Below are 11,425 nucleotides of genomic sequence, written 5' to 3'. Positions count from 1 at the left end.
CCTTTAATGCCCACATGAGCCGGAACCCACGTAAGGCATGGCCTTTCTGATGGTGGAAGACTGAGGAGGATTTTTCTAATTTCTTGGACATACTGGCTTCTACTTTTGTAACCTTTGATTGCGTCAAGGCTAGAGGCAGAATCACTGTAAATAGTAATGTGGAGAAGTCTGTTCCTCTTCACATAATTAATTGCTGCTTTAAGTGCTGCCAGCTCAGCTTGGAATACTGAGTTCCTACTGCCAAGTCTTCTTTTCCATTTATACACAGCTGTATTACCTTTTAGAACGCAGAAGGCACTGCCAGTACCCGTCTCGATTTTTGAGCCATCTGTAAATATAGCTGTGTGGTTATCTTTTGGTGTCACATAGTGGCCTAGAATACACTTTTTTAGATGTGTTTCAGCCGGATGTCTTTGAGTCACTGGCTTGTGTTTTTCAAAGTCTTCAGCAAAGTGGTGTTGTTCCCATAGAACTCCATCCTCACCTAGCCTTAACACTCTTGAAATTAACGACTCCCTTTCCGCTTGCAGGTCTAGTGGAGGAATTCCTGCTAGAACCTGCAGAGCTGTCGTTGAAGTAGTTCTGTAGCCCTTGCAGATGAGCAAGAGTTGCAGCCTTTGCATGGACAGAAGTAATCTACGCATGCTTACGTTGAGTGTATTTCCCCAGATCGCTACGCCGTAGAGAACAATTCTTTCTGTTATTGCTTGGTACCACCTCTTAAGCACCCATGGTGGTGCTCCCCACTGCAGTCCTGTTGTGCGTAGCATTGTGTTTGTGAGTGCGATACATCTTTTCCTGAGTTCTTTTAAGTGGGGAATCCAAGAGAGATTATTGTTGAGGATAAATCCTAGGTATTTTATGATTGAAGAGCATTTTATTGAGCTACCGTTGAGTCTAATGGTGCGATCTAGCCAAGGAAAGCCAAAGTACGCAAAATCTCCGAGGGCAAGTTCCAGCAGCGGACTTAAAATATGGAAAGAATCCGACGCCCAGACAGCTAAAGAACATGGGACTAGCCGACCAAGCTGCGGAAACTCCATGGAAATACTAGCACACTCCGTTTGCCTGAATAACGAAAAGGAGGACCACCGAAGTGTTTTACGCAACGAAAGCGACCACCTGACCCGGCCGAAAGCCTTCAGCTTTGGAAGAAAATGCCAAGGTTTCTAGAGTGTGCAAAGAAGAGAAAAACCAGCGGCCACAAAGAGCGCTAAATAAAAGCTTATCCAACCTGGAATGACTTCATCAAGAATGAAAGTTCAGTTCCATTTTATATCCAGAAGAACTAGTTGCTAAATACCTTCAAGTTTTACCTCAAGTGAGGTTATTTTAGTTCATTTAAAAAACAAAAACGCTCGGAAGTTAAAATTGTAACTATCTGTGTGTGTGATTATGGTAAAGCCTCGAGGGCTATCTGCCTAAGGGGAGGGATATCTTCGTGGAGGATTTTCCAAGGCAAACTGGCTCGTAAACAAGTTAAACATGGGCAAAACCACGAAAACGCCCATGCAGCCAGCCCGTTCCCGGGATTCTATGACTATCTGTGATTATTGTAATGTTACTCTTAAAGTAAGAATGCAATTTTAGTCTGAAAGACTGCTACCAAGAAACGCGAGTGAAAATGTTAATAATTTCAAAGTTGCTAGTGCATCTAGATGTAAACTACAAGGTAAATTCTATTGTAAATAGTTTATTCATTGTATTATATCGTATATTTGTGTTGCTCAAATAGTATTCGCAAATATATACACCCAATAGAAAAAGTCTGCTTTCACTTACTGCCAACCAGTGTACAAAGTCAAAAAATAAAATAATAACAATTATTAGCCTGATTTTGTTTCCTGTATTTATTAAGTATTGTTTGGATATTCTGCAAATGCAAAATCATTTATTTCCCTTTCACAGGTTTTTCAGATAATATCCATTTTATCCGAAAACATGCAAATTTGATACAGAAAAAGTCTGTGTTCACTTCTGCGCGCGCAGGGAAAGTGTGCAGAATTCTCCGAACTATATAGTTTTGAAATCGTTTGAACGTGTGGGGATATTCTTCACCGCTAGTAGTTCTCATAAGTGGTCAAACAGTTTGTAGTATATTTTTAACGAAACAAAAGAAGGATTTTGAAGCTATGACAAGTAAAAGTAAAGAAATTTGCGTGGGTGAAAGAAAAATAATAGCAAAATTACTTAAAGAAGGAAAAACGTTTCAGAAGTATAGCTAAAATGGTTGGACAACAATATTCGACCGTCCAAAGGGTCATAAACAATTTTACAGATTTTTTGTATCCGAAACACACAGCTGATACTGTGAAACTTAGGCTACTCTATACTGTAGAAAAGCAGCTACGTACATTTCCCTACTCCATTTACCAGACCTGAACCCTAGTGAACATTTATGAGACTCTCTTGAGAGAAGAATTCGAAAATATACGATAACTAGCAAAGAAATGTTGAAAACTGTTTTGAGAGAAAAGTGGGAGAAAACAAGTGCTGAAGAGACTGCGAAACTTGTTAATTCGATGCCAAAAAGGATCCGAAAAGTCTTAAGGAATCGAGACTATCATTCCAGCTACTAATCAGTTTCAAAACTTTCCATTAACTGCGTTAAAATGAATTTTTTATTAAGTGAACGCAGACCTTTTTCTGCTTCGTTTTTCTATGTTTTTTAACAAAAGTGCTGTCGTCTTAGAAATTGTACAATGTAAATAAGTGATTTTATGTTTGTAGAATATCTAAAGCGTAGTAAATATATGAAACAAAATCAGGCAAATAATTGTTATTATTATTCTTTGACGTTACATTGTGATAGGCAGCAGCTGAACGCAGACATTTTCAACTGAGTGTATTTTATCAGAATTACAATTTATAAGTATAGTTATAAGAATTAGGTTGTATTTTATGAATGAAATGTTTATGCGTAAGCTAGGAAAATTGAGAGAAATTAAACTCAAAAGCTAGCTGTTTGCATTAGTTAGACTAACACTCAAGTTTAATCACGCTCTTGTTAGCACATTAGGTGCAATTTTGAAATTAGGGTGTATTTATTGTCTCGAATGTCACGTACTCGTAGGCTGTTGGCTAGTTGGTAGTGTCTGCAAACACTTACAAAAGACACTGTCTCGCTATTACACACCAATACTCCTGAAGAGCAATGCGGAAAGAGATTTTATTGTGGAATAAAAGTGCAGATAAAATGAAATGAAATGTTTTGTAAAAACTATGTATAATACTTGCAGAACATTTTTCTAAAGTCCTTCTCCTTCCACATTTTCTGGAAGGATGTGAGCTGCTGAATATCTCTGACGAAGATTCCAGATTGTTATAAATAAAACTTTCTTTTTACACTTAAAATCTCATGTTATTGTAAGAGGTTGTCTCTGAAACGTTTAGGTTTACAATAACAAGTAATATGTTTAGGTAATTTAATAGTTAGAATTTAAGTTCTCTAACGACGTCATTAAAAACCTCTTTTTCTTGAACTTAAATTCTGTCAGGGAAAGATGTAGCAGATTTTGACTAATAGTTAATTTTTAGTTAAGGCATCTTTCCTTTCATTCGCCTTTCCTTCACGCTTTTCTGATAAAATACTAATCAGTTAGCGTGCGTTTATTCAAATTGCGGAAGTGCTATTTAAGCGAAGGTTTTGGCAGATGTTTTCAGAGCGTGTTATGCCTGCTTGAAGGCCACGTTGTTACTTTGACTTACTAGCTACGTCATTCTGTGACGCTGAGGGCTTCTGGCCATTGCTTCCGGCGGCTTCTAAGAGTCAGAGCCTTCCTGCTCGTTTGAATTATCCTATGAGCCGTTAGGCTAGTTTAATTACATTTTATTTTAAGTACGATATTACCTATTGGGTTAAGCCAGAAGTGCTGGCTTATGTAAACCAAGTGGGGGCCGTCTGTGCAACTATATGTGATTGAATAAAGGGATCTTTTCACCCTTCTTCCGACTTTGTCTATTGTCCGAACATCTGAGGATAATTCCTGATACAGTCTTTCTAAAACTCGTTAGTTTATGCTACCAGAGAATACGAGACTCTATAAACTTACTGACAAACTATTGAGATATGCTGAGTTAGAAGCCTAGCAATGGCATTACAAAACAGTTCGTCTTGACACTTTCACTTGACTTCCATAAGAAAATATGTTGTTTTGTGTTGCTGAAAGTAGACTATAAATTTGGTAAATGCCAGAGCAGGATCCTTATAATTACGTAATTTTCTTACAATATATGAAATTACCTTCAAACCGCCGAAAATTGAAAAATTTGAAAGCAAAGTTTCGCAAATGGAAAAAGATGTAGGTGCGAGAACTCCAGTTTTCTATTAAGATCACCTTCAAAGCTTCTTCTTCACATTCCAATCAGCTTAAAAATGTCATACATCACTAAAACCATTATACAGCAGAAAAATGTATAATATATTTATGCGAGCAAAATATGTTTTGTTCTCTCATGAAATCCTTCAAGGAATGTACATTCTTTCAATCTATTAATTTTAAAGAAAGTAAACGTTTATTGACGCGATGTATTTTATCTTTTAGTATTTGCATTATAAGATCAGATATCGATTTTAGAGTAATGAAAAATAACAGCTCTTTGACTGTTAGACGATAAGATAAATGTTTTATAAAATGGTAATTTTATCTAATTTATAACCGAAACTTAAAAAGATGTTGCTTTTAAACTTTATATCATGTGATAAAGGCCTTATAACTGTCTAGTTCCTTGCAAAAATTTTATGTTTAAAAGAATTCATTAAATTCATTAGTTAAGTTTATAAGGTATTTCTCCCGCCTTCCTAGCGTGACTTCGGGGTGTAGTGGTTTGCACACTAGGCCGGTATTCCAGGTTCAGGTTCAGGTGGAAATGTAGTGGGACACCCAATGCTTACTATAAGTAATGTAGGTATAGTCACACTACACTTCGGTTTATTTTTAAAGTTAGTATTTAAAATAATACATAGTGTAATATAACACATAATATAACATAATATAACAGTATAAATAGTATATCGACATTTTGATTGATATCATATCTATTAGATATAATTATAACTTACGTATTATCTATAATTATGGCCGGTATTCCAGAGGTCCGAGGTTCGATTCTAGAGGCGATTTCTCATTTTTCATCTTGCCTGCTTCCAAAAAAAATATTTAATGTCTCTACAGTGGCGCTCGAACTAAAAGGGTGTTGGATGATGATTTTCGTCACCCAGGATTAGGCGAATGGGTCCCCTAAAAAAAACCCAGTTGCCCTTTAAAAGAGGTGGTATATGAGGTATTTCTCCCGCCTTCCTAGCGTACCCTCGTGGTGTAGCGGTTTGCACACTGGACCGGTATTCCAGAGGTCCGCGGTTTGATTCCCGACGAAGGCGTTGTTAATTTTTCATCTTTCTTCCAAAATACCAAATGTCTCTACAAGTTGTTTTTAAAAGTAATAAAAAGGAATTTTGACGATAAATTGCAGTATATGAAACTATTTTGGTACTTGAAACTTTGATGTCTAATGTAGCAATATTTAAAATTACATTAACTTTTCTGAAACTGGTATATTAATAATAATATTCTAATAGTTAACGCTCGAATTTTAATAATAAAAATGCGCCTTTGTTGAACGATATCTGTTATCAATAATAAGTGTAAAGTTTTATTACGCATAGCCATCAGATAAAATATCATCAGACATCATATTAAATGCATTTCAATATTTAGTATTCAACGACCTGACTGCTAAAAACGTACTTTAATATAAATAAATTCGACATATATTTAAATAATCCAATCTGTTTAAGTATTTAGTAGAAATTCAGAAGGAAGCGATAAATATTTTAAAGTTAGAAACCTATACTGGCTATATTTACTCAAAATTGGTCAAAATATAAATTGTATTCCTAAGATTTTTCAAATAACTTGAAAAATACTTTTAAAATACCTTCATTACATACTGATAGATCAACTTTTATCAGTCCTTCAACCACCAAATCCTTTGTATGTTTAACGTTTTCCCTAGGAAAACAGGGTTCAAATCTTCAATAAACAATTATGAGTGCTTAGTTCCATCATAGACTTTCTTTCAGCAACCTGAACCGGCAATAATAAGTGTTAAGTTTAGAAAGAATAAATAATGGTACCTCAGCTTGAATTAATACAAACAAATATAAATTCTTGGTTGATTGAATCAAATGGTTTTCAAAGAATGTAATCTCTTTTCAATTTCAAAATATGGGAACTATTATTAAAAGGTTAAAGGAATTAAAGGAAGAGTTAGTCCATCAATGACCGAATGGATAAAAGTTTGGTTGTTCGGCTCAGGTACTTTTCCCGACGAACGAGCTGTGTGTACAGGCTCTTTGTAGATTTCCCCTTGTTTAACTTTGATACGAGCCAGCTTTACATAGAAAGTCGTTGTGTGCTTTGCCATATTCAAATAATCAAATCTAATCCAAAGCTAGATTTTTTTCTAAAGGGGACTTTATAAAACTTCCCGCCACCTCTAGTTAGTAGTAGAGTCGGAAGAGAGATTAAAAAGGATAAATTTCAGGAAAAGGAAATTGTTATTGCTTAGATTGCTTAAAGAAATTGTTATTGCTTAGATTGCTTAGAAAAAGATAAATTTCAGGAAAAGGAAATTGTTATTGCTTTTCTTGTGCAAGCACATATAATCGGCACTTTAGTGCAAGTAATCGTTTAATTCGAGAGTACATGTAAGCGCTTGTACAAGAAAAGCCTTTTATTCTGGCGCTCTGCTTTATGTCATTGGAGATGGAAAGTGAAATCCTAGCTAAACTTTTAACGCAATAATGTAAACAAGAAGCAATCTAATAATCCGCAAAGCAATGACTAAAACCCAACAGCTCTTTTAAATTGATTTAGTTTGCATTAAAGATATTACTGATTTGATAAATATTTTACTTCCTTCACCGTATTTCATACCTGGGACGCCATTCTCACATGACTAATTCGGTTATGTAGTTTCCCAGCGTGAGATTTGCTCTTACGGTAAGTCGATGAATTATAGCATCGAGAAATATGCTGTATTTACGCGTCTTATTCTGTGAGAAGAAGCGAACGTGGGATATGTTTTATGAGGCTACTTTTAACTGCTTTTCAGAATCTTTTGTCAGCAGTGACCTAAGTTTCTTTTACTTATTTTTTGCTACTAAACTCACTGTCATATGGAACATAACTTATCACATAATGGGTGCGTCGGAATGCACTTAAATTTTAATCAGTTTGCTTTCGCCTGAAAATTATTTTGATGCAGGCAAGAACGCAATTATGAAAAAGAGAATTTTCGAGATAGAAACAATTATTCAAACAATTTAGTTTCGCGCATTTGGAAAACATTACCAATGACAGACATTTAATTAAACGAAGAAAATACAGCTCTTCCTGGAAATTCTGAATATGTAGCGTTCACTATCAAGTTTTAAAGAGGAAAATTCTTTCACAGTGATTTCGAACTTTTCATGCAGGGCCATTTTTATTGGCACGCAGGGAATAAATATTAAGAGCCTAAGAATAACTGGTCATAAAAGTGCACTTGCCAATAAATGTCTGATAAAAATGTCAGCTCTCTGCAAGCGCACAATAAAAATACTTCTCCGTTTATGTAGGACTAAGTGGTAATCTAAAAAGAAATAATTTATTTATCGCATCAAAACACTCGAGACTGTTTGCTTTAAGAAGCATGATTTTGTGAAGAACTCTCTAAGAGTAACACTGCTCTTTGTTCAATGTAAGGAACCGAGCTAAAGACAAACGATTATTCTTATCCATTCTACTACAGCTGTGTCTCGAAAAGAAAGCAACGTATTAAAATGAAAATTATGATCAACACTGTAGAGTAATTAGGTTATACCAATGCAGGAATGTGAAAAATGGGCAATGCTCTTACCGGGATTCGAACTCTGGCTCTCCCGAATACTCGTTGAGGGTACTTCCAGTTACACTACCAAGGCATGCAGAAAGAAGGGGGAAAATACCTTAGATATTCCTTCTTTTAAACGACGACTGGGGATGAGGGGACACAATCTCCAAATCCTGGTGGTAACAAATTACCCTTTTTAGTCACCTTTTTAGTTCGGGCGCCACTGTAGAGTATTTTAGAATTTTTTTTATATCAAGAAGCTGATAAAATCCTAAAATCCTCAGTGCCCTCGCAGGGATTTGAACTCCGCCTCTTTCGAATACATGTCGAGCGTGCTTCTATATACACCACGAGGGCATGCGGAAAGGAGAAAGAAAATACCCTCTAACAAAATCGGTTATTTTAGTGTAGAATTAGTGTTTGAGGAATGTGGCGAACATTCGAGAAGCGGAGTTTCTTTAGAATTATAAATTATAAATGTGTCTTCCAATATATTCTTTTTTCATTTTTTATGTCTTGAATTTAAAACAGAACTTTAATTCTTCGTTCCTTAAGGTTAAAAAAAAAAAACAAGAATCTGATAAAATCCTCAGTGCCCTCGCAGGGATTTGAACTCCGCCTCTTTCGAATACATGTCGAGCGTGCTTCTACATACACCACGAGGGCATGCGGAAAGGAGGAAGAAAATACCCTCTAACAAAATCGGTTATTTTAGTGTAGAATCAGTGTTTGAGGAATGTGGCGAACATTCGAAAAGCGGAGTTTCTTTAGAATTATAAATTATAAATGTGTCTTCAAATATATTCTTTTTTCATTTTTTATGTCTTGAATTTAAAACAGAACTTTAATTCTTCGTTCCTTAAGGTTTAAAAAACACACACACTAGCTGGCTTACTTGAAGTACTTGAAACCCAATAATAAAGCTTCTGCTAATAAAAAAAAATAATAAAAAAAAACTGCGTCAAAGCAAGATTTACAAGGTATTTTCTCTCTTCTTTCAACATGCCATCAGGATGTAACGGTAGCCCACCCGGGTCCTGGCTTCGAGTCCCGGCGAAGGCATTTCACAGTTTTCACGTCTCTTTCCTAAAAAAATGACTCTACAGTAGCGTCAAAACTAATATGCAGTGGACACCACCAACATTTGGCCACCGGGTCTCTGATACCCAGTCACCCGTTAAAAGGAGAAATATATAAAGTATTTTCTCCCGCCTTCTATCATGCCTTCGTGGTGTAACGGTAGAACTCTCAGCGCTTATTCGAGATGTCCAGGTTCGAGTCCCGGCGAGTGCGTTGCTCATTCTTCACGTCTTCTGCTTCAAAAATTACCTAAGGTCTCTGCTGGTTTCTGTTAATTAACCCAATAGCTTATTATTTTATCTGTACTATCATTTCTATTTTCACCATCTCCGTTCAGGATCCAACCTTCATGTATTTAAGGACAGAGTTCTGTAAAGTTAAAACGATAGCTTTGGCAATAGCATTGACCTTCGTTCCTTGCCCAGGTCTGAGAATTACTTTAGAGCGGCGTTAGCCTTGTGCTATCTGAGTTTGATCGCTGTTATAGAATTCTGAACCAAAGCTCAATGAAAATTGGTTTGTGAACTTTCAAGAATTAATCACTTTTTGTTAATTTACATTTTATATTAGCTTAAGTCTAGCAAGTAGCATATTGAAACACGAGCTGTGCTAATTGTTAAGCTTGAAGCTTTAATAAAAGGGTTGTTAAACCTTCTTCTGAGTTTGTAGTTGCTGTACTAAGACCGGGCGTCACCTGACAGTCTCATTCGGAACAAGAGTTTAGTAAGAGAGTGGTTCCATGTGTGTTCACTGCCATTTTACCCATTATTTTTGCAAAAATACTGGTTATTGAGATAAGTCTGTAAATCCCGTTAGTCAGTTTACAGCTCTCGTAATGCTCTTAATTCCCAACCTAAGTAAAAATGAATATTTAAAAAAAAATTCAACTATCGAAAAGTCAAAATTTACTTATATGTGAATTCCTGTGAGATCAGTTCCTGTGAAAATGCAGTTAATTAAATATGAGCTTTCATCCAAAATCAGATAATAGGGTATGTAAAAATCCTTGCCTTTCTGTTTTAATTAAAGCCATATAATAAATTAAGTCTGAGCATTTTGCATTCTTTTGGATATTAATTGTACTCTAAGTGCTAAATGTTAGGATGGAAGAATAAAGTTTAGCATAGACATAAAAAACGATGCCTTATTTCTCAAAAGATAGATACGCATTTTCATTTGGATCAACTTAACGTTCATTATTTAGTTCAAATAGGTAGCACTGCGCACAAAAGCAAAAAGAAATATATCACATTTCGTGACATGTATTAATTTAGTAGACAACACTAAGCGCAGAAAATGATGTCGATATTTTAGTCGCCGGACTCAATAGGATAGGGATGAAAATGTTTAGTCTTCCATTGAGCTGAGCTTACCCAGAAAACTGACTGGTCGGAAAATTATCCGATTCTCAGTGCATGTTTATCACAAAAGCTCCGAAGACACAATTCTTGCCGACATTAGAAAATAAACTGATGGCAGATGTTTGACTTCGATAGCTTTAAGAGAGAGATAAGGGCTCAAGTAATTCTCGAAAAAGATGTTATGTTATCGCAAAATACAAAAATTGTTTTTCATTAACGGCGGCAATGTGAAAGGAAAGAAATTCGCATGTGTTAAGGGAACTGTTTCTGAAAATCAATTCTGTTTTTACGTGCCTGTTAGTTCACATAAGAGGAAAATTTGAGAGGAGATAGCTATAATGTGTTCATCTTTACTTAGAAATAATAGCAACTTCAAAGATGTTAGCTGTTTCTGTAGCTGTCTCGTCTTGTGGATTTCCGTCCATGTGAAGTATATTCAACATGTATTAATTTAGTAAATAAATGTTGCTAGCATCAAATTAACAACTTATGAATGGCCTCAAATTTGCCAGCTTGTTTCAGTATGACTAATTCGATTAAATCTGTGTGTATGGAGTTGCCTCAGAACTAAGGCCAAGACCTCAAATGTTTTAGTTTGTCCCACCAAGCGGTAAAAGCTGCTGCACATTGGTAGTTCTTTCCGGGTTTCAAGTCACGGCGAACGGGCTGGTTTCATTGGCGTTTTCGTGCTTTTTCCTATGTGTAACGTGTGAACCAGTGTCCCTTAAAAAACCAACCACGAGGTATCTCTCCCTTGCCGTGTTGGGCCTAACCCCGGAGCACGTATTAAATACATAATAATAAATATTTCAGTTTCCAAAGATGTAGAATGTTACGTATGAAATTAACAGTATTGTCTCTTGGGGTCCTGGAAGTCCGCTGCAAATTTATGTCCAGCGTTTCTTACTGCTATTGATTTTTACTTAATTAAAAGGTTAAAATTTCTAAACACATATACCTTTGTGATAAACCGTGTCCTTTAAATAATGCATATAATCAGGGGTTCCCAAACGTTTTCAGTACGCGGCGCACTTACAGTTTGGTTATTTTTATCACGGCTCCTCTGTTGTAATAGTTCTACCATAACGATAATCAGGGATAGAAATAAA

Source organism: Stegodyphus dumicola, chromosome X2 (genome assembly GCF_044657685.1).
Source record: "Stegodyphus dumicola isolate Sdum_Otavi_A_Nest chromosome X2, ASM4465768v1".
NCBI lineage: Eukaryota > Metazoa > Arthropoda > Arachnida > Araneae > Eresidae > Stegodyphus > Stegodyphus dumicola.
This window is presented reverse-complemented; position numbering follows the sequence as displayed.